General features: G+C 35.2%; 1 long non-coding RNA gene across 1 annotated transcript in view; it reads left to right on the top strand.

The window, feature by feature from the left end:
- The window catches only part of LOC137665265 (uncharacterized), a 90,332-nt gene extending 67,569 nt beyond the window's left edge, over positions 1-22,763 (top strand). The window contains exon 3 of the long non-coding RNA XR_011048472.1: positions 22,694-22,763. This is a non-coding gene — a long non-coding RNA (uncharacterized lncRNA). The remainder of the gene's footprint in view (positions 1-22,693) is intronic.
- Positions 22,764-23,014: the final 251 nt, after the last annotated feature.

Genomic DNA, 23,014 nt, shown 5'->3' with positions numbered 1-23,014 from the left:
ATTGAAGAGGATGAGATGAAAGGATGCTTGAAAGGGAGAAAGATAATGAGAGAGAACTTTTTTCCTCATCTTAATTTTAGAGACTGCCATAACCTGAGGCAAGCTGTTTGACATTGCTAAGCAGAAGCAATTAGCTGTTTTACTGAAGCAATTTCCACCTGAAAGGGATGGAAATTAGAAAATGAAAAGATGAAAAAACTGGTGTAGGAATACTGTACTAGAAAGTATGTATTTAAAGTCTAGTAAATCCAGATGAGATGCATCATTTGGTAGCAACAGTAGCAAAACTAAAATAAATATTATTTTTCTAAAAATGTCTTCAAATATAATTAAATATATAGAAGTATATATTTTATGTCCTTCTGTATGTATCTGTATATATATCCATTTTTATAGGTTGGTATGTATGCATTATTAGTAACTGAGTTTCATTGCCTACATTCATTTTCTGGTGAACTTTCTCTGCCAAAACTTTAATAAAGTTTTTCTTTTCACAATTGCATTTTATCATCATATTTGAGTGATAAACCTGTAATAGTCCCTTTGCAGCATAAGTGCTTGTGTGGTAGCCTAGAGTACCTCATATTTTTCCCCTCTTATCTACTGCACCAGACAAAGCTAGGTTGAATAAATACATTGTCTTTTAGTTTTTTGAAATTAGTTTGAGAGGTAGACAATAAGGACAGAAAACGTAGCTTAGATTAAAATGAAAAATATAACCTTTTTATTCCTGAAATGAATAAAATTAGCCTTTTTCTACTTGTTGCAACATGAAAGAGTTTGCACAAATTCTTATAAGAAAAGTAGTTTTAGAGTCATAAGATTCTGGAGTGGGTATTTTACCTAACCTCCCTGATAGCCATTTTTTATGAGAGCCATTTTTTATTTTAGTAGATTTATTTCTATAGTAATCAACTAAAGAAAACAGGCTCTACTTCTCTCTTATGTCTGAGAGGATTTGATTCTACATTTTCTGCAAGAGTAACCATGAGGCTGCACTTCTTTCTGGAAAGGTGAGGGTGGTCGAAGTTTTCCTAAATCCTGTATTTTTCTACTGTATGTGTAAAACTTAATTTTTTAATGGAGTATAAACACTAATCAAATATTAATTGTTCTATTAGTTACTGTCCATGTAATGTTTATCTCTAATGTTCATATTTATGCATTTTTGAAAGTGAAGACAAAAACCAGGGAATGAAAAAGCTCTGACATAACTTTCCTCGGATTGCCATTGCTTTAAAATTGAAGGTTCATTTCTGACTCTTTCTGGATCATATCCTACTGGAGACAGAAGAATTGATAGATTCTTTTCCCTCTGCTGTGAAAAGAAAAACAGAATCACAGAATCAACCAGGTTGGAAGAGACCTCAGGGATCATCGAGTCCAACCGTTGCCCTGACACCACCCTGTCAACTAGACCATGGCACTAAGTGCCATGTCCAGTCTTTTCTTAAACACATCCAGAGATGGTGACTCCACCACCTCCCTGGGCAGCCCATTCCAATGTATAATAACCCTTTCTAAAACAAAATTCTTCCTGATGTCCAACCTGAACCTCCCCTGGCGAAGCCTGAGGCTGTGCCCTCTTGTCCTATCGCTAGTTGCCCGGGAGAAGAGGCCGACTCCCACTTCACTACAGCCTCCCTTCAGGTACTTGTAGACTGCAATAAGGTCACCTCTGAGCCTCCTCTTCTCCAGGCTAAACAACCCCAGCTCCCTCACAGCCGTTCCTCGTAGGTCAGACCCTCCAGATCCTTCACCAGCTTGGTCGCCCTCCTCTGGACTCGCTCCAACACCTCAACATCTTTCTTGAAGTGCGGGGCCCAGAACTGGACACAGTATTCAAGGTGCGGCCTCACCAGTGCCGAGTACAGAGGGACGATCACTTCCCTAGACCGTCTGACTACACTATTCCTAATAGAGGCGAGGATGCCATTGGCCTTCTTGGCCACCTGGGCACACTGCTGGCTCATGTTTAGCCAGCTGTCCATCAGCACCCCCAGGTCTCTTTCCGGCAGGCCGCTTTCTAACCACTCTTCCCCCAGCCTGTAGCGCTGCATGGGGTTGTTGTGGCTGAAGTGTAAGACCTGGCACTTGTCCTTGTTGAACCTCATGCCGTTGGTCTTGGCCCATCTATCTAACCTGTCCAGATCCCTCTGTACAGCCTTCCTACCCTCCAGCAGATCGACACTGCCACCCAGCTTGGTGTCATCTGCAAATTTACTGAGGATGCACTCAAACCCTACGTCTAGATCATCTATAAAGATATTGAACAGCACCGGCCCCAGAACTGAGCCCTGGGGAACACCGCTAGTGACCGGCCGCCACTTGGACTTTGCCCCATTCACCACCAAAAAACAAAACAGAATGGAAAAGACAATCAGCAACCTAAGTAACTAAAAAAAGAAAAAAAAAAGAATCTAATTTCCTTTTAATCTCCTGAACTCCACCTCATTCTTTTAAGTTCTTGAAAAATAACTTACCAGTGTGGTGATGGTCTTCTAAGGATGACAATAATTCTAGATAAAATTTCTCTCTGTCAGTGCAATTTTGTATCTTTATGAGATCACTGTTGTGTCATATTTTTATTGCTGAGTTGATAAGATGTAAGTATTTGGACAGGCTGCTCAGAGCTGCTGACTAGAAACTCAGAGCTGAATATTTCTAGCTATTACAAAGGTTCCTTAATCTCTTCTCTGGTTTCCTTACAGACAGGTTATAAGCGTTGTTACTGTTTCAATTTCACGAGTCCATTCGTAGGGGTTGCTTTCTTTAACTTTCTTTTATTTCTAAATATATTTGATTATAGGAAAACTAGTAGGAAACAGAGATTTCTACCTTATGGCCAAAGAAATCTTGGATTAAATGGTTGGTAGAAGTATCTGTCAGAAATGGGTACTGTCAACAGTATGCTATATAAAGATTCTAATGAAGAATTCAGTATAATAAAAGTGTATGACAGCTCTAATGATATCTGTCACCTGGGTTCCAGTAAAGACTTTGCAGCATTAAAAATCTGCAAGAGAGGAGGGAAAAGGCAGTTAATATGACTGACATTTTCGTAACTGGTTTTAAGAGCGAGCTTATTTTTTAGCTGAGTTGGAAAAATATTTTGTGTAAGAGAGGCAAGATCATAATAAGGAATAACTTGAAGCTTATGGAGTAAACAAACATACAAAAGCTGTTAGGACAATGGAATTTTGCGGATGTTAAGGTTGAGAGGGCTATGTTTTTTAACATGTTGAGACTTGTTTTCTGAGTAGGAAATAACATGATTGTACAAGAAAATGTTGAGGTAGTGAGTTATATTACTGCTAACACAACAAACAAAACCAGGAATAATTTAACCCCACAACCTTCTGTATTTGTTTTGATTTTTTGAAGATAAAATTCAAAATTTCGGACGTTAATTGTTCAGAAACTCACATTATAGAAAAAAACTGGTTGTTTTTTTTTTTTTTTCCTCTGTATGTGCCTGTCATCTTCATGAAAGACTTAGTTTCAGTCCCACAATCATGTAGGGACATGGAAACTATGAATATCTGTGATTTTGTTTTGGATTATAGCTGTTTTGTATATACTACTTTGTTAGCTCTGACACTGTACCTCTTCTCAAGCAATTTTTTCAGTTGTTAGCAGCAAGATAGGAGCTCTTATGTTAATGCTAAGGTATTTAATGAACAAGCTAAGTATTTTTTTTGCATAGTCCTGTATGTCTCCCTAGAAGGATAATTATTGTTTTCATATTACTTTCTGGTGATCTCAGTAGGGATAAAAGTGCATACGTATAATTGTGTATACACACACTGGGACATGAGAGTATATATATGTAGACATGTACATATAGACAGTATTTCAGTTATGTTTTTCGTTCAGAAGGTAAACAAGGCATGAATACAAAAGTAATGTTATACCTCTAGCTAATAATGCTGTAATTGGTGGGATCAGATTTTTTCTTGTGTTCATTTTGTTTTGCTTGTATTTTACTGCATTTTTACCACATCTATTTAAAATCTAATTCTGATTTCATTAGGATCTGTTCACTTGAAAGTGTAAATCACACTGATTTATATGTATCTATTTACGTAATATAGTATATATGATACAGTTTCTTAGAATTCAGTACGACTATTCTCTTGAACAATAATCAAATAACAGAGCCATGCAACATATATTACATATTGGCTCGTTATAAGAGATACTACTACAATTTCTTACTACACTTGCCTTAGTGCACCCATAAAGTTTTATAAAATTCTGTTAATTTACAGTGGTGTGTTTTACGAGCCAGATTTATGTCACTCATTGCTTTCCCTTGATCATTATACTTGAAAAACTGGTCTTGGTGAAGTTCCTGCCAAAACTAACTATTTATAGACAGCGGTTTCTTAGTTCTTCAAAACTACTCTTTTTCTCCTTTCTTTCTCCTGCACTTTGAATTTGTGATATTTTCAATAGTTTTGAAGGATTTAAATTTCTCAAGCATTAAATTATTAAAATGCCTCTCAATTCTGCATAGTTCAAATTGTAACAGAAAACTTCAAACAAATGCAGAATCTGTGATCAGTTATCAAATTTATTTAAATATAAAAAAATTCACTGCAGTTGGCACTGCAAAATTCTTCTGCTAGTGCTGCCCTACTGGGATGTTGTACATAGCTTTCTTTTCTGCTTGATGATTGTCTGGGCAGGAGAATTGACCAAATTAATTACTAAGATCCCCTCCAGACCTGTTTTCTATGGTTCATTTTCATGGTCCTTTCAGGCAAGAGTATAACCATTAAGTTTTAGATTTTTGCAACTAAATGGTACTTTCTGACTATAAAAATGGTTGAATTTAATATGGATGGATCAAACATTTGCATTTTATTAGGGAATAAATGCTGCTGCTGCAGTGAAATTTACTTTGTATGATATATATTATTACACATATTATATTAGCCAAATCAAAAATAACAAGTATTTTAGGTCCTATTAGACCTCTTAGGAACAGGATAGGAATTTTTGTCCTAATCAATGATTTGGAAATGTCAGTAACTGAAAGGTAATAGCATTAGAATGTTTATAAGGGATAAGCAGGTGATAAGATAGTTCTGGCAGAAATTATTTTGGTGGTTTATCAATTATATTCAAACACCACTTACTACAAAAACTTAAATTTTCAATTGTTTCTTTCCCTTTGAGATTTAATTGTTTTTTTATAACAGCAAGTGTTATTATTTGTTTAATTGTCAGCATTAACTATTAATCTGGTAACGTATATGTGCAACTTTTGAAAGTAGGCTATTGGAAGGGCTGTATATAGCACACATAATGTATTTCTGCTCTTTTAATGTATTTGAGAGATTTCACACTTTTTTCTTCCTATATTTTGTCAAAATAAGTCAAACACAACCTCATCCACATTCAGAACTCCTCTACACAGAATGTTAGCAGAACAAATCTTAAAACCCAGGCTCTGAGGTTGTAACCCGTAAAAAATTTCAGGGCAAAAGGTGGTTATCAGTGGTTTACAGTGATTCCTTTTTGATGTGTTTATAAATTAAATCTGTTTCAAAATGCGTTCATATAATACAATGATTGTATAATTCATTTTCATGACATCTTAAGGGTTCAGATCCATCAAAAAAACTCCCACAGTGTGCGTGGAATCAAGGTTTTAAAAATGAATCACCAGGCAGGATATTTTAGTATACAAAACCAAGAGTATGATAATGGTGGTTGTTGACCTACTGGTTTTTGTTTACTTGCAGATCATAAAAGTAAAATGGAATTGTGTTGACTAGATATACATTTTTACTTTTTCATGAGCTGAAAGTTCAAGTTTGTTTTCATTTTTGAGCTCTTCAAATATTTCTTTTCTATTTTCTTCCTAAAATTAAATTTTCTTTGAAAGAAGAGTTTAAATAAAAAAAACCTAAATGTCTTGCTTTAAATTTTGCATATAAATATTTTATTACTAGAAATAAGATTTCAGATACTTTGGGAGAGAGGGACTCAATGAATCAGATTAGCAGTATTAAAACGATTTCATAAAATAAGATTTTTCTTTATCCTTCTGTAACACTAACCTTGATGACCCAGTGGGCTGCAATATGTTGTGCTTTCTAACCTGTCAGAAGTAAACCACGGAGACTACTTTTTGGAGAGAATTAGAAGTATCTCAAGAACTAAGCAGGAAAAAAATGAAGTGCTTGCCATAGACCAAGAAGTTGGTCCTTTTCAGGCATTTCCCTGGCAAGCACCTATATTGAAAATTTTGGATTTTCATATTTTTGGAAGCAACATGCATTAGAGTATTTATGTTTAGGGTATTAGTCATTAGTCACTTGATGATGCGAGTTAGTTTGGTAGAACAAGCAGTAGTTGGAAGAGGGAGTAGTTAAAATCAGTCTTAACTACTGTCATTTCATTAAAAATAATCCACACATTTATAATTTCAAAATTAGGATCATCATGATAGTTTTGGACCTGTGTGATGATGATACTGAAGTTGGTGTTACCTACCACTTGCAGGAAAAGTTGTTAACAGCAGTTGTATTCATAGACTTTCTTGCAACTGATAGTTTATCTCCTATGGCATGGTACGCATGAGTCAAGTTCTGGGGCCTATCCATGATGGCTCCAATACAGCAAATAAGAGGCAACAAAATAAAGTGCATTACCCTCCCTGAGAAATTCAACAGTCCTTTTTAAACACTGTCCACCTTCTATAGGGAGCACCTGTTGCCTGATTGCTCAGACTCCATTTTCTGGTTGAAACACATCACACATCTCCATGTGTGCGTATAAGATTAGGTAACTGACTCTTTAGGGAACTTCTTCGAGCACAATGGAGTCCTGTGGTCTTCTCTAAGCGTGCCTGAGGAGGAAATGCAGGTTTAATGGCAAGCAATTGCATCTTCAGGCTGTTCTTCATGATCTGTCACTTCCTTGTCACTTCATATTGAATGATGACAGTTTAGGTGCAGTTCTGTTATTCTCTTTCTGAAGGAGTTCCTTGGAGAGCATGTTTGATATTTGAGTAATCAAAGAAATACACTGCAGCACCTTTTTTCTAAGAGATTGCATGATTTTAATGTGAGATGACCCAGTCTTCGATACTATGTTAGATCAAAATACATAATTCTTTTGATCTTTAAGATGAAAAAAGGGATTCTTGTTTTGAACTTATTATGTATTTATCTAATATCTTAAGTAAACTTTGGTTATGCTTATTTACAAACTGATAGTTCTGAGAAGAGAAATAAAATGTGAGATGTTTATAACTACTTTTATTTATACTATTTGGGGTTAATTAAACGAGAGGCAAAAGAGCAGAATCTTAGCACCTTAAAACTGGTCCTACTATTCTGTGTATGCCATTTTAATCGTGGAAAGCACATTGTAATTTCATATGGTTTGTATGTGCATATGCAGTTTGTATAATTGGATGTGCCTGCCTGTTTTTCATAGGCCGGATTAGAAATACAATTTTAAAGTGTAGGCACTGCTCCTTAAAAAGCAGAACCGTAGCTGACCTCACTGTAGGTACCTAATTCGGAGATTAGCTTGTGAAAGATCTTTCAGATATGGTGGCTGGCCTTCATTCATCTTCACTTTGCCTCTCTTGGTTGGTCAGAGGGGTCTAACTCTCATCTTGTCTCTAAAGAAGTTGTGTATGTGTTTCTTCCTTTTCTTACAACTGTAAATTTTAGTGTAAATACAGTTCTTATGTGTATTTTACTGGGATAATGCAGCTTTGTATCTTCGACCACTATGATTTTTTAATTTCAGAAAAAATATAATTAAATATAAGCTAATGTAACCTAATGCTGCATCATCATGCTATTGACTTAATAGAACATCTGGCTAAGATAGAACCAGATGTTACTCCAGTTGGAATCTGATTGGAATAATAATTGTTGTAATGTGGAGGCTTAAGGAGTAGGACGTAAAATTCATGTTGTTGACTATCAGCCCTTACATGAGATGTACGAGGATCATATTAACTAGAGAAAATGTCTGGTTCTTCTCAGTGCTTCTAGGGTTATTTGTGCATCCTGCTAACAACATTCATACATATTGATGTGTTAAATATCAATTTCATTTTTCTTCTTTCAGTAACTATGAGTACTTCAAGTATGGAAGGCTTTTAAAAAATAAAATAAAAACATACAAGTATAATACTCATACTGGTATCTTGAAAAAAAACACCCTTCTGATCACACTAACATGCTTAACTGTTAAAAGAATGGAATCTGCTTCCAAGAGAGACAGGAATTCAAAACTGTAATAAGTTCTGGGCTGTGTAGCTAGCAAGTATGTATTTGGTGAACTTCAGCACATTGTTATATTCAATTTTTTTTTCTTATATCCTTTTATTTTGTCATATTTCATCACGACTGGTAGTTTTCAGTGAAAATATGTCACTGTAGAAAACAACAGTTCTGTTGCAGGATTGACTCAACAGTTATTGACTATCAAATAAAATATGTTTTTTTTTAACTGAACCATCTTACAAATGAATGCAATAATTTAATAGTAGACTAATGTCAGAATAATTATGAAAGTTTCTTTTATCCTAGTAAGTTTCCTTAGTAATTGAAAAATTATCTTCTGCTTGATGTGGCCCACTTCAACAGAACAGTTATGGTATGAGTGAGTGAAAGAACTGTGTATAGAGTTTGAATTCTTTGATTTTAAGCAGGTAAAAATTGCAAGTTGTTTTCCTCATAGTGTCATCTACAGTACACCTTACATACTGATATATAGATTCATTGATCTATATATTCAAATAGAGTAAGATATATTAAATTTTTTATTTGTATTTCCAATTATGTAAGCTTTCCAACATTTTCTTTTACTACTATTCCAAAAAGCCCCACATCTGTCTCTATGACATACAGCTATTGTAGGGAATACCTTCCATTTATTATAGAATCATAGAATGGTTTGGGTTGGAAGGGACCTTAAAGATCACCTAGTTCCAACCCCCCTGCCACAGACAGGGACACCTTGTTTATACTTAAACTTCTTTAATAATATTGATGTACTTGCCATTAAAAAAAAAAAAGAGGAGGATTAGCGTCTTTTGTATGTTAATGCTTAGCTCTTTTTTTGCTGATGGGTTCCTTCCCATGTTCTAATATCTATACTCAGAGTCATGCTTTTGGGCCCATGTGCCATAAAAATTTCAGTGCATCTTCTGTAGGCAGAGAGAAGTTTGCTGTCAGTGTTCAGGTTCTGGTTATACACCTGCTGCCAGCAGTATTTGCCTCTGAACGTGGCAGTTTGCAATGTTGGTTATAGTATGACCAAGAGTTACAAGGTCTGAATAGTAACCACCCCCACTGACTGTGTAGCTGTAACCCTTTCCTGCTCGTTCTTGGGCAGAATGTTCACTCCCCCTGATGTTTAGAGGCAGGGTAGCATTTTATATTTCATGGTTCAGCACATAGCAGTTACTCTTTGGCTGTTTAGGCACCACCCCTCTTGAGATTCAGACTGCAATTCAGTCCCTACTTTGTCAGTCAGAGAATGTGTTTCTAATGTACCCTTAGTTAGCCCAGTGAGCTATATCCGGGAGATATCTGGATGAAATTCAAGAAATACTGACAGGCCAGCAAAAATATCCAGTACTGCAGTGCTATTTTAAGAGAGTTTTTTTAGTTGGGCATGAATTGTAGTGTCAGGAGAGTAAATTACTCTGATTATTTCTTTGTGCCACAAACTATACTGCTCAAATTGTTCAAGTTTAGACGTAGCTGAAATGTCTCCAAACTACGTATGGAGAATACATATGTACACATGCTATTTAGTTACCTGAAATAATTATAAAATAGAAGAGTTCACAATGCACTTTTACTGCAGTGCCATGAAAGTTGTTCAGAGATAATATTGGGCAAAAGTTTAATAAACTGCATTTGGGAGCAGAAAATATTATGGATACAGTAAATGTGTGTATTTTGTAGTTTGGTAGGATAACAATGCTGCATGGTGAACATTGCAGGATATTAAACCAACTGTTACTTAGATAATATAGAAATATTAATGTTGTTACTATTATTATTGTATATTTATCGGTAATTCTGTACCATTACAAATACAGATTATATTAAAAAAAACCTGATTTACATACAAAGAAAACCTGAAATTTGCTTAATTGTTCAGATTTTTGCCTGTAGTAATTCCAATTCAGTCAAGAAGTCCTTTTGCCAGAACTACACTGTATTTTGTGATGATTAATGAGGTTCTGATTTAAAAGTAATTTTAAAGAATAGACAAATCCTCTAGCTCCAAGGATAAACAGCAAATAATAATAATAATAACGATAATGAGGTAATTCAAAGCTCAGCTGGATAATAACCTGCTGTCAGAAACTTTTAAAATATGTATTCATCATCCTCAAGTATTAATAGGAATCAGTCTATTTGAAATATCAGTGGATAGTTATGTTTGGTCTTAATTTTCTGGAGTTTCATATATCTCACAATATTTTAATAGTATTTTAGGGTATTTTTAGTTGGGCTGAGTAAAGTAATTAAACCGTCATATCTCCTTATGTCGTTCTATGTTTTTTTCTAAATACCAAGTTCTAGCCAAATACTTGCTTTAGTCACATAGAAGTATGATACATTTAGGTATCATCTTTATCAATTAAAAATACTTCCCTTGCTTGAGTCACAGAATCACAGAATGGTTGAGGTTCGCAGGTATCTTTGGAGGTCTTCTGGTCCAACCCCGCTGCTCAAGCAGATCCCCCTAGAGCCAGTTGCCCGGGGCTTTATCCAGATGGCTTTTGAGTATCTCCTAGGATGGAGACTCCATAACCTCTCTGGGCAGCCTATGGCAGTGCTCGATCACTCTTGAGTGCAGAATTTTTTCCTGATGTTCAGAGGGAACCTTGTGCATTTCAGTTTGTGCCCGTTGTCTCTTGTCCTGTCACTGAGCACCACTGAAAAGAGCCTGGCTCTGTCCCCTTTGTACCTTCGCTTCAGATTTTATATATGTTGAGTCTTCTGATCTTTCCTTTGCATTGCATGGTGCTTTATATTCTAGTATATACTGCCAAATTTCATAAAGAATTTTCTTGACACAAAGGACATGGGAAAGCTGTATCTGTCTTTAATATTCTGTTCTTCTCAATTTTGTTACAAATGCTTTCTTGGCTTTTTTACGTGTTTCAGATGTTTTTGCTCATGATACTAAAATGGTGGGGTTGATACTCAAATAATTAAAGACAAGTATTACTTGTCTAAGTATAATTAGCCATATCAGGCTTCTAAATCACTCATATACTGTTGAAAGACTTACTATGGCTCTCTTGGTTTTACATACATGCTAAATATATACGAAATGCATTTGAATTTAAAAGAAGATTGGCTAATACTTCACTTCCAAATCTATTTTAAAGCTATCAAGGCAATTTAATTTTCTCATAACAATTCATTTAAATTTAGTCCATGAATCAGGTGTTATTTATGGTTCTATTATTCAGGCTTTTCATTATCTCTTTATCACAGTGGTTGAAGTATTTAGATGCTTCAGAGACTACTTAAAATTCTAATCTTGCTGCATTCCTTTCAGACATACGTCAAGGTCAGAATTCCATCCAAACCAAGGTGATTGATCAGGCTTGTATGCTTAATAAATACCGTATGACAATGAAGTAACTGGCATCATAACCAGTTGCACTTGATTACCCGGTCTTGATGACCATCCTCAATTTACACCTGAGTGGAACAGCAACCATCAACAGGAGAGAAAGGTGTAGCCTTAGCTCATGAGCTTTGAGTTATATCAAAAAGGGCAAACTTATCTGTTGTTATAAACCTTCAAAAAATATGTAACCCCAGAATTTTCATCTTGGCTTTTAAGGAAACAGGGTTTAACAAACACTAGACTGGCCAGACATCTGGATCTGACATCCACACTACCTAGAGTCCAGTTTTACTTCAGACCATCTTGGGCTGAATACCTGGTAGAACTTGGAATGCATTTAGTGCTCTTCTCAAGCACACTTTCTGGTTTAATTTAATCCTGAAGGATTTGCAAGTACCATGACTTCTCTGTAAAGGAAACCAAAGTTTAAGAAGTAGCTGTGATCAGGAGATGAGCGTCAAAAATGCACTCCTGATCAAAATCAAAATGCCAGTGTGGATGCGTGTTAAATATGCTAGATACCTCTGAGGCAATTTACTTGTGTGCATGAGAAACTGAAGGCTTGGAGGATAGGGAGATATGAGTCATGAGCAATAACTGGCAGATTCTGGGGTAACAAGGAGATACGGAGGACCTCCGAGTATTTGTGCACAATCTGAAGGAAAGAAGAGAGTATTAAGATACAAGGGAAGGGTGCTTGGAACACAGGAATTCATAGAGCAAGCTATACATAGGGCAGTCTCTTTCTCAAAGATTTTGTAGTGACATTTTCCTTTATATTTTCTCAGTTTCAGACAACTTTCCTTAACTTACCTATTTTCACTCAGTTTTTCCAAGCTGGTCTTTGCCCAGTTTCAGTCATGCTCACTTCCTGCTATCCTGAATATCCTTGGTTTTATTCTTTATACGTGTTCATTCTGTCTGTCAGTGTTTCATCTGTTACAATCAGACAGATTCCTCATTCTCTCCTTACTGTTGTGAAGATAGAACTTGGATATGGGCTTGCTTTCTTGTCAGAGTGAACACTCTGTGGCAACTGCACAGTACAGAAGAAGCAGTAGCTGTGAAAGGTTTTAGTTATAGACTGTGTTGAAAAAGTTGCACATTTTATTGTGGAAAATAACGATGAAACTGAACCGTAGGTAATTGTTATTGATTCTGCCTGTAACATATGATAAATCCAAGTTGTCTTAGTTAAGACTGTGTAAGAAAGAAAGGAAAAAATCCGCTTTTTAAAAATAAATAGATGTTTCCTGATGTTAATTTCTTGTGTATCTTCAAATTCTACTCATATTTATATTAATTGTATATTGCTTCAGGCATTCCAAGGCAATGTCAAACAATAGCATTAGGGAAGTAGCAAATTCATTATATTTTCCTTTAAGTATGAAAATAGTAGTACTGTGATTCAATGATTTCTAAATCTTTTGACTTGTCTGTCATGCGTTTGTTGACTCTAAATATGCAATGGCTTAAGAACTTTATCACCTATTTATGTAGATTCCTACCTGTGTTTGTTTAGAAATAGAAGTATAAATGAGTACATATGCTATCAGTTTTTGTGTAAGAAATAATTTCTAATATACCTTCTAAGTTCTTCAGATAGAGCCTGTGGCTTTCTGAACCTGTAACTTTCTTGTCATTGTGAGTTTACTGATTACAAAATGGAGGCATAACTTTGTTGATTTGTTGGTATCAGTGAATATTCCCACTGAGTTAAGGAACAAGTTTTAAGGTACGTGAATACTAGGTGAATGCTTCGGTTTCTTCCCAATATTGAATTATTGTCAAGATCCAATAATACAGTCATGTTCCTTTGCAGGCATGGTGACATATATCTTATTGTATTATATCACATCACATCACAAGATTTTTTTTAAACTGATGTGATGCTTTTTTCTTTCCCATAAGGGTTGTGAGTAGTTTTTGAAACACATTAAACACATATTTTCCTGTGTATTTTATTCATGCAAGTATGTTTCCATGGAGACAATGCTGGGATTCATTTTTGTTGCAGTTGTAAACAGTCATTTATCTGTAGATCAACAACACAAATCAACTTTTCTGCATGTTGTGACAGTCCTAAGGTGATTAGTTTACGGGCTGTATCTAAAGTTCATTTCCATGTTTGTATTTATACACACAGGCATAGTATGCTTCTCCTTGAAGAATAGCACAAACCCATCATTTACTTCTTATGGATTTAGACATGAATTTGGTGCAGTTACAGATATATCAATATTAAGCAATGTTGGAGTACTTCTGGTGAATAATCCTAATCCCATGTTGGCACAGACACCCAAGGGCATACCACTTTCTTTCAATTCCTTGCTCCTTTCCTGACATCACAGCAAAAAAGAAAACTGCAGCCCTCTCAGCAGGTGCCATGCGGTGGACCAATATTGTGAAGTTTGCTGCAGAGAGAACTTGGCCTCTGGCTGAAGTACATTGCTTAAGGTTTTCAGCACAGATAGTGACTCATGGCCCTCGGGCAAAGTGGTGGAAAAGTGGCCCACACTGCTTAGTCTTCTTAAGAACATATTGACAATACCCAGTTGCACTGTGGTTTATCAATATTGTGTTCTATAGCATGCTGCTGAGAATATGTATTACCTGACATAAGCCATGTGGAGGGTGTTTGAAGATATAAAGCTTGCTGAAGTGATATTGTTGTACTGTAGTGTTAGAAATGGGTGCCTACTGACCTGTTCAGTAAAATGATCTGACAGGCACCCTTGTATAGCTTAGATTAGGAAGCTAAGATTCCTGTGTGTTCAGTATAGTTCTGTAAAAACCATGGAGGGATTTAAGTCCCTTGTTTTATCAGTATATTTTAATACAGTTACAATGTTGTGACTAAGTTATTTTTTATAACTATTGACTAGTCACAGTTAAGTATACTTAAATTAATGGAAGTGTGGCTGTAGATTTGATTGAACTAGAAAAAAAAAAAAAAAGGATATTTCAGTAAAATTAAAGGTAAACATCAAAAGACCAGACGCAGAACTGTAAAAGCTCAAGGAACTTATCTGTTTGCAGTTTCTTTCTTTCAAATTAGTTGCAATTCAGCAGAGATTAAAAAGTGATCTCTAGCAAAAGCCAAGCAGATAGCCAGAGCAATCACGCTCTCAAACTTCCCTAAGAAGTATCAAGTCAAAAAAGACAAAACATTTTTGCTACTTATTGACAAATATTTTGCAAAATGAAGATATTTACCAAAACAAGTCTAATAGAAACCCAGATAGTAAATGAAACATCACAAAAAGAAAATTAAAGAATTAATAAGGTGAATGCTGATTATGCAATTGTTTCTTACCAGTGTTACTGAATCTAAGTATATTCTAGTTGACGTTCTAGAACAACCCTCTGATTGTCAGATTGTAATGGAATTGCTGTGTACTACTCAGGAACAATTAAATGGTTGGGTTTTTTCACGTACGGTTCTCTAACCCGCTGCTCCATGATTATTTTCAAGAATGTAGTCTCTAAGCACTCTGGAAGAGTGTGTTATACATTATAGAAAGTAATCATAAAGTTCTAGGAAAAATAGTTTTATTAGCTTGCACTGTTTGAAAATAAAATTTGCACATGTGTAGTAAATAAATAACCTGCAAAGCTGAAGTGTTGTCATTATCCATACATTTTGTTTTCCTGATTTTCTGAAGGTGTTAATTACTTTGTGAAAGTTATGCTAATGCTACCTTGTACCATGAATAAAATACTGTATTTTGATTTTCTTAAGCCGTCTCCAGTAAGCATAGTTTACAGATTTTGTCAGCTTCATGTATTAGTTTTTAGACGTTTTATGACTAAAATGTCTCGGGTTATCGTTCTCTCCAATTTAAATGCTGAAAAGAAACTAGAAGGGTTTTGCAATCCATCTGTCTGTATAATTATACTACAAGTTAAATTGCTTGGTAATAGCAGTCTTAGTAGTCTGCATTCCTTGAGGCAATGACGTAAAGCATAACCTGTCTTACTCATGTAAAATTGACCGTATGTCATCATAATACATGTCACATTTTCCGTATAGTCTTTGGAAAATTGTTTTGAAGAAAGTAGAGATATTTGTGTTGCTTATTTTATAAGGTTTAAATAAATATTTGGTATAGAATACAAATTATTTTAATCCAATTTCAGATATTTTCTGTTTCTCTTAAAGTGTAATAATTAAATACCATGCTTGATGGTTACAATTTTTCACTTCCTTTTCTTATTAATTCTTTCTAGACTGACAATAATCTTTGCACTTGTTAAAATGCGACATGAAATATATTTTGGTACAAAATTAGAGGAACAAAACCTTTTATTCATTAATATATTTGAATTTTGCATTATATTACTAGAATGACTTTTTTAAAAAGTAATTGGACAGTCCTGAGCTATTCATAAAGGTGATTCCTGCCTTACTTCAACTATATGATGAAGAAGAAAGAGTCTTGCTAAAAAGTTGGTCCTTGTTCTGTCATTAAAGCCTGAGGATAGAAAATTATTAGGTTACTCTAGACCAGTGTAGGTGGGACAAGACCAGGCCGCAGTTTGCTAAACACTATGTTGCGGGAGCCCTGACTAGGAAAGATATATGGGGAACACTAAGTTGAAACTATATTCGAATCAGGACCCTAAGCTTACATGGTATAATAATTTTTTCCAGCTCATGCATGATCTTTACAGAACTACAAAGAATTTACCGTCTTTGTAAGAGTTCTGAATAATTATACAGCTTACACTAGAAGGCACTTACAAGCTTTGAGGTTTTTTATTTGGTTAGTATAATTTACAGAATAAATAACTGTTGCATAGGTATCACTTTTTCTAGAAAAAAAACACCTTTTTTGTTGGAATTCCAACAAAATAAAAGTCAATAATTTTTTAGGCTTTGTTGGTAGAAACACATATGATGGCATAAGGGAAGAGTATTCCATATTTCCAAGTATATATACTTAAAATAAAAAGTAATTTGAGAAGTGAAATATGACACTGAAAGCCTATAGACTGAATTGTTTCTAATTTGTCAGATCCTAAACATTCAGATTCCTACATTCAGTTTTGCAGAAGAAGACAATTATATATCAAATATGTTGGGTTATATCAAATCAGTCAAAATATTGAGGCCAAGTTGGCAAGATAAATTATCAATGGTTAATACTCTTACTTTACTTTCTTGGTATTCTTTTTCATAGGGTTCATAATGACATTAAATAAAGCATTCTTTCATTTATATGGAGTTAGACTACTAGATTGTTAAAGTGTCTTAAAGGTAAACATGCTACAGTATAAACACGTAGACTGGCATATGAGATTAAGGGAACTAATGTGAGTGTTGTAAATGCTATGGCAGGGGACTAGGAGAAGGATCTAGTGGTAGACACTGTATTGTGCTCTTTTCATTTTCTGTGCCTTCTTCACATGAGCCAAAAGAGGAAGGTAAGATTTTACTGTCCTCAAGCCACACTGAGAGTCTCTTCACTACTGAATTCCATTTTAGCATTTTGTTTTACATGTTTAAAAAAAACCCCCAAACTCAGTGATTTTTTTCTTAAGGAAATATTTTTAGCTAGGAATATAGTTTTAGCATGGTTTCTTTATAGATTGTCCTCAAGAGTTTTCCAGTTCTTGATGAATATACTTACTAAAATTTGTGAACTAGTTTTGCCATTTAAAGTAGACAGCTCCACTTTTGTGTTAATGTTTTTTTCCATTGGGAAGAATAAAAGAAATTTTTATAATTAGGTGCTTATAGGGGAAGAGTGGCAGGAAAAAACAACTTAGCAGTGGAGACCTAGGCATGATACTATCAAGAATTTCAGAATACAGTTTTAAGATACTACATTTTGAGCAATGTACTGCAAGACTAGAACAGATTGAACTCCTTATGCACATTCAAGAGATTTCTTCAAGCATATTGAACATCAAGTAGGAGATTAAATGTATCTTAAAGTGTCTCGTTACAGTGCTTAAACATATGTCTCATTTAGTCTGGTCACTTCTAATGAGTGGAAGTTTTCTAAAAAATTCCCTGCAGGGAGATTTCATGGATATGCTGTTACTACTGGACCAAGTGAGACAGAATTCCAAATTTGTTTACTGGAAGTGTATCATATTTTCATCACAAAACCAAACACAAACTGTAAAGATAATGCCTAGTGGCAGTTCATCTTTAAATTCTTGCCAGATGTCAAAGAGGTGGAAGCTAGATAACTGAGGGAGAAGAGAGTGAAAAATCAGTGATAAAGCTTTTTTTATCTGAGCTGTTATGGTATCAGAGTGGATGTTGCACTTGTGGCAACAAAGTGAATATTATAACCTGACATGTCATTGAAAAAAAAATCACTGAATGTCATTGGAAGTTATTTACGGACTCTCATTTGCTTTATGAATTTTGAAAATGCATATGTATCACACAGGTACATATTGTATTGAAAGGTTAAAACAGGAAAAATGGTTGGGTTTTGGTAACTTATTTTGAAAAATGATTAATGTAGTTTTTTGGGGAAGTAGGGTAAGGTATTGTTTTAAGGTTGAAGGCAAACTGTTCATTTTTCTAACAGAGATGGTAAATTATTGTTTACTGACTGAGTGACAATTCCAGAGAGCTCTGTTATCTGCTTTTCTAGCTATCATGAATCTGTAGGACTGCTGCTCAGCTGGGAATAGCCAGGTCCTTGTGAATAACAGAAAAGAATGGGTCTTCTATATCGTTGATGTTGTTGGTCAGCAGTATGGAACAACAATCACTGTTCAGTGCTGGGCTCCATGGGGCATTCCCTACATAAGGAGAATCCTTGAGTGGGAAGCCAAGCAAGCCTCAGAATTGCCTTGCAAAGTCAGAATGGTTTAAAACACAAAGCATGAGGTTTAATTGTACTTTCCGTTTTGTTATGTGTGTGTCTAAGCAACAAATTACTAGTGCTACAGCATTAGTGATGGCCATGCATGTGTTGCTGACATGAGCATATTAAATGGGATCAACTGATTGACCCAATTAAGGGTTCAAATCACATTTCTTCTGTATCTGGTAGCACACTGAAAATGAATGGTTGCTCTGATAGTCTGAATCAAGCCTTCCCCTATCTGTGCCAGAAAATGTCTCCATGGAAAGGGTACTAATTCTATTCACTTTAATTCTGAAAGGGAAGACAAATTATCCAATTACTAAACACACACTTCCAGGCAATACGAAGTAACGTGCTGATTCATCTAACTATGTAGGGAGAAATACTTTTTTTTTTTTTAACTTAAGAGATCTCCTGAAGCAAGCAGCATGGAGATAAGCATAGAAGTGAGCTAAATGAGTAAGAAAGTGTAAGTTGAGTACTGGGTGTGTGAATAAGATGCATATTTTACTAGCTGAATTAAAAAGAGAAAGTTCCAAATCTAGTGAATAAAATTCCTAAACATTTTTACTTTAGACTTACTTCTCTGTGGTCACATTTGTTCTATTTGTTAATCTGATTGTAATTCCCTACTCAGATCCTTTTGGCCAAAGCCATGTTTATCAGTATGCCTTTGATCAGTACTCCTCAGTAAGACCACAAATTCAGAAAATATTTTTCTGCCACTTCTGTAATTAAAGGTTTGAAGGGTTTTTCTTTCTTGTGGGTGTTCTGCGAGAAGATAATTGAATCCCGGTCTAAAACACAGTTTTCTTAAGCTAGCAATAAAATAATAAAGAAAAGGAAGTTACCTGCAATGAGCTCAACTAGCTGTTACACATGCAGCTTTAGTATAGTATAAAAAAGAAAGCAACTCTTTTAAAAAGCAATTTTTTAAAGCAGCTTTCTTCTCATGTGTCTTGAGTACACTTGTTTTTTTTTAAACATCATTATGAATGCAGCTTTTGATATACGGAAGAAAGGGAAAATATGTTGCATAAAAATATATCAATATCTATCACCAGAAGCAAATTTCCTAGCTTCAGGACCACACTCTATTGTTTTTGAAAGTTCATGTTGACTGTGAAAGGTTCCCAGTGAGTGGATGTCCTGGTTTGGCCTAAACCAGGCCGATTTTCCTTTCAGTGATTTTTACTTTCAGCTAAGTCTCCTTTAAGTAACTGCATTTTCTGAAACTAACTGCATGTTTTTGCAGACAGTGTCTGCTTCCAGGACTGATAACGCTCGAAGTTTGTAGTTATCACTGAGGCACCGGTAGGGATGTTGTGCAGAAAGGCAAATGTCATTCCCACCCTTGTGAAGGGCAGGAAGAATTATTGGAGAGCTACAGGCTGGTCAGCCTCACCTTGCTTCCTGGGAAGATCATGAAGGATTCCCAGAATGATCAGAAATTCCCTTGCAAGGCATTTCCAGATAACTCAAAGATAAGAAGGTGACTGGAAACAACCAGCAAAGATTCAGCAAGGGCAAATTATACTTCACCAATCTGATTGCATTTTGCGATTAGATGATTGTCTCAGTGGATGAGGAGGGAGCAATGGATGTCATTTGTAATTTTTAAATTACATATGTAATTTATTACATATGTGATTTTTAAACTATAAACCTTAAAAGTTCATTTTGGAATGCATTATAACTCCTTTTTTAATGAACATTCAGTATATCCTGTTTTAGTAATACAGGTGTCTCTCACTTTATATTAGTATTGCATTGTTAAATGTACAGGTTTCACAATTTACAGGTTCCGGTAATTTAAAAGAATAATGTTCTATCTGCTCCTGGAAAGTGCTCAAAGACTTTTCGTGGAATGGGTGGGAAGAGTAGCCTTTACAGAAAAGAAAAATGAGTTGTTTTTTTAATTAAATATCTACTGCCAGATAATATAAAATCTCTGTATACTGCAACCACAGTTATTCCAAGATTGTGATTTTTGTTCAGGATCCGGTACTCAGTGCTATATACTACTTTTTCTTTGGGTGGGGAGGTCTTCTGAAGAAGGCATATGCACTAGATCCTAAAGTTACATAGCATCTGAAGTGATGGAATGGATTTTGGAGAGCTGCATAGCATGCCAAAGAAAAACCTAGAGACTGTACTATCTGGATGCGTACTTACCTCCAGCGTGGATGGGTCAAGCTTGCTGACTTAAATCAAATCCATTACTATATTTATTCATAATGCCTGGTGGAGGCATCATGTGACTAACACTGTAAAGAAATCAGGTTTTTGGAAGGGTCTGGAATCCTGGAATGCAAAGGACTGCCATTGCTAGGTGGTTTTAGCTCAAGAAATGGAGAGGAATGCCACAAGCAAGCAGAGGACAGGGTCAGGAAATATGTTGCATTTTAGCTCACTCTTGGGCTAGTACTCCTGAACTCAGCTCAGACGTCCAAAGCTATACAGAACACAAGAACTGAGACTCAAGATGTAGTTGTGTCCATACTAATACGTAAGCTTGCAGTATGTCTGAAACTCAGTTATGTTTATAAGTGTAATGTTCTATATTTTAGTGCTAGAACCTCTTCTTTTATTGTCATCCTCTTCCTTTTATAAATATTACTGTGTAGCATCAGGCATCCCAAATGCTTTTAACAAAGAAACCAGACTTCTAATTTTTCAGAATTTCTAATTTTTCAGTTTTTTTATTAAATCATATCTTGTTATCGTTATTTATTCACTCTTTGCAATTGTGATAGTGTGAAGATGGACACTACAATTTGCTGTGTATCTGGTAATCTCTGTGCTCTCCTCAAAGATACTTCTGCTTATAGCACTTCCTTAGAATAGATTCCAAAAATATACATAAAGTTTCCATGTTTTAAGGAACAAGGGACTAAACTATTTAGTATGAAAAAGACATTGTGGTAAACAGTCCGTAACTGGAAGAACACACTTTAGACAGTGCACTCTGAATATGTATTAGAAAAAATATAGACAATATAGCAAAGAGAAAAACTAATGCAAAATATTACTTGCCATAGTAATAATTATCGTGTTAGTTATAATTTTAAGGATGCTATTTCATTCCAGGTTGCAATAGTGAGGACCTTCTTTGGAATGATTTGATGATGAAGCAGCATTTTATATATATATATATATATATATATATATATGCACTAGGATATGTCACAGGAACATTAAATGCTTATTCATGCTGACTGGGATATTTAATCTGGGGATATTGTCTTTCTCTACTATTGTTAGTGAGTTTTGGTGTGATGTTGCCACTTTGTTATCATTTCATCTTGTTCCTGCTTTCAGTCACTGAGAGCTGGCCTCTTTCCTTATGCAGCATCAGCACATCCTTTGTATGTCCTTTGGAAAAAGGGTTTGCAGCTCAGCTTGCTAAAATGATGTGAACTGCAAAGATAAATAGAAAAAATAGGAAATAATATTATATCACTCCTTAAAGCTATAGCCTTTATTATGCTTCCTTTGGCTTGCTCCCTTGAATGTAGTTACCAATAAATTCAAGAAGCAGGGATTTTTACAAATTAGGTACAAGTCTTTGCAAGTGCACAATATATAATTTTAAGTGTTGACTCTTCTGTGATAATATACCACAAATACTTTTACAATTTTGTGTTACTATCCAGAAAGAACACAAACATTTTTATGCATGCATATTAACATTTATGTTTATAAAATAAAATTATATATGAAATTCATGTAGATATAGTCAGTTTTATGTCTTGCGTTTTTTGGTGTGTTTACTTCCCTATATGAAAGGTGTTACACAAAAGTTACCCTTATGCAAAGCGCAAAATCATCTACCAAATGTCTTGGGAGTCTGGGGAGGCACCTGCTGACTGGAAGCTAGCCAATGTTATTCCAATTTACAAGAAGGGCATGAGGAGAGACCCAGGAAACTACAGACCTGTTAGTCTAACCTCAGTTCCCGGAAAAATTATGGAGAAAATTGTACTGCATACTGTTGAAAGGCATTTAAAGAATAAGGCAATCATCAGTCTCAGTCAACATGGGTTCACAAAGGGAAAGTCCTGTTTAGCTAATTTGATCTCCTTCTGTGATAAGATTGCCTGCCTAGTGAACGAAGAGAAGGCAGGGGATGTAGTTTTTCTGGATTTTAGTAAGGCTTTTGATACACTGCACTGTGTATATAGTCAATATAATAGTTATTTACTCCTTTCTAGGAAGTTTCAGATTGAAGGGGATCAGGAAAAGACATCGTTGTGACTTCTGTGGTAACTGTCACTGAAGTAAGTACTGCTCAAGAGAGGATAAATGATCCTGTGACACCTTTAATGCTGAAAGTAATTTAAAGAGTAAAAAAATACACAGAAGCCTTAATTGTTTAGAGAAAATTATTGCTACTTAGCTAAGAAAAGAGAAGAAACACACCCTGTAATGAATGATAATGGCCTCAGTTGAGTGCAAACAGTGGTGTGCTAAAGTCTGTCACTTTCATCAATCTATGAGGCAATTTATTTCCAAGAGCATTAACTGTAGTATGT

The sequence above is a fragment of the Nyctibius grandis genome, chromosome 6 (genome assembly GCF_013368605.1).
Source record: "Nyctibius grandis isolate bNycGra1 chromosome 6, bNycGra1.pri, whole genome shotgun sequence".
Lineage (NCBI taxonomy): Eukaryota > Metazoa > Chordata > Aves > Nyctibiiformes > Nyctibiidae > Nyctibius > Nyctibius grandis.
Note: the sequence above shows the minus strand (reverse complement) of the source record. Positions and strands in the feature narration are given on the sequence as shown.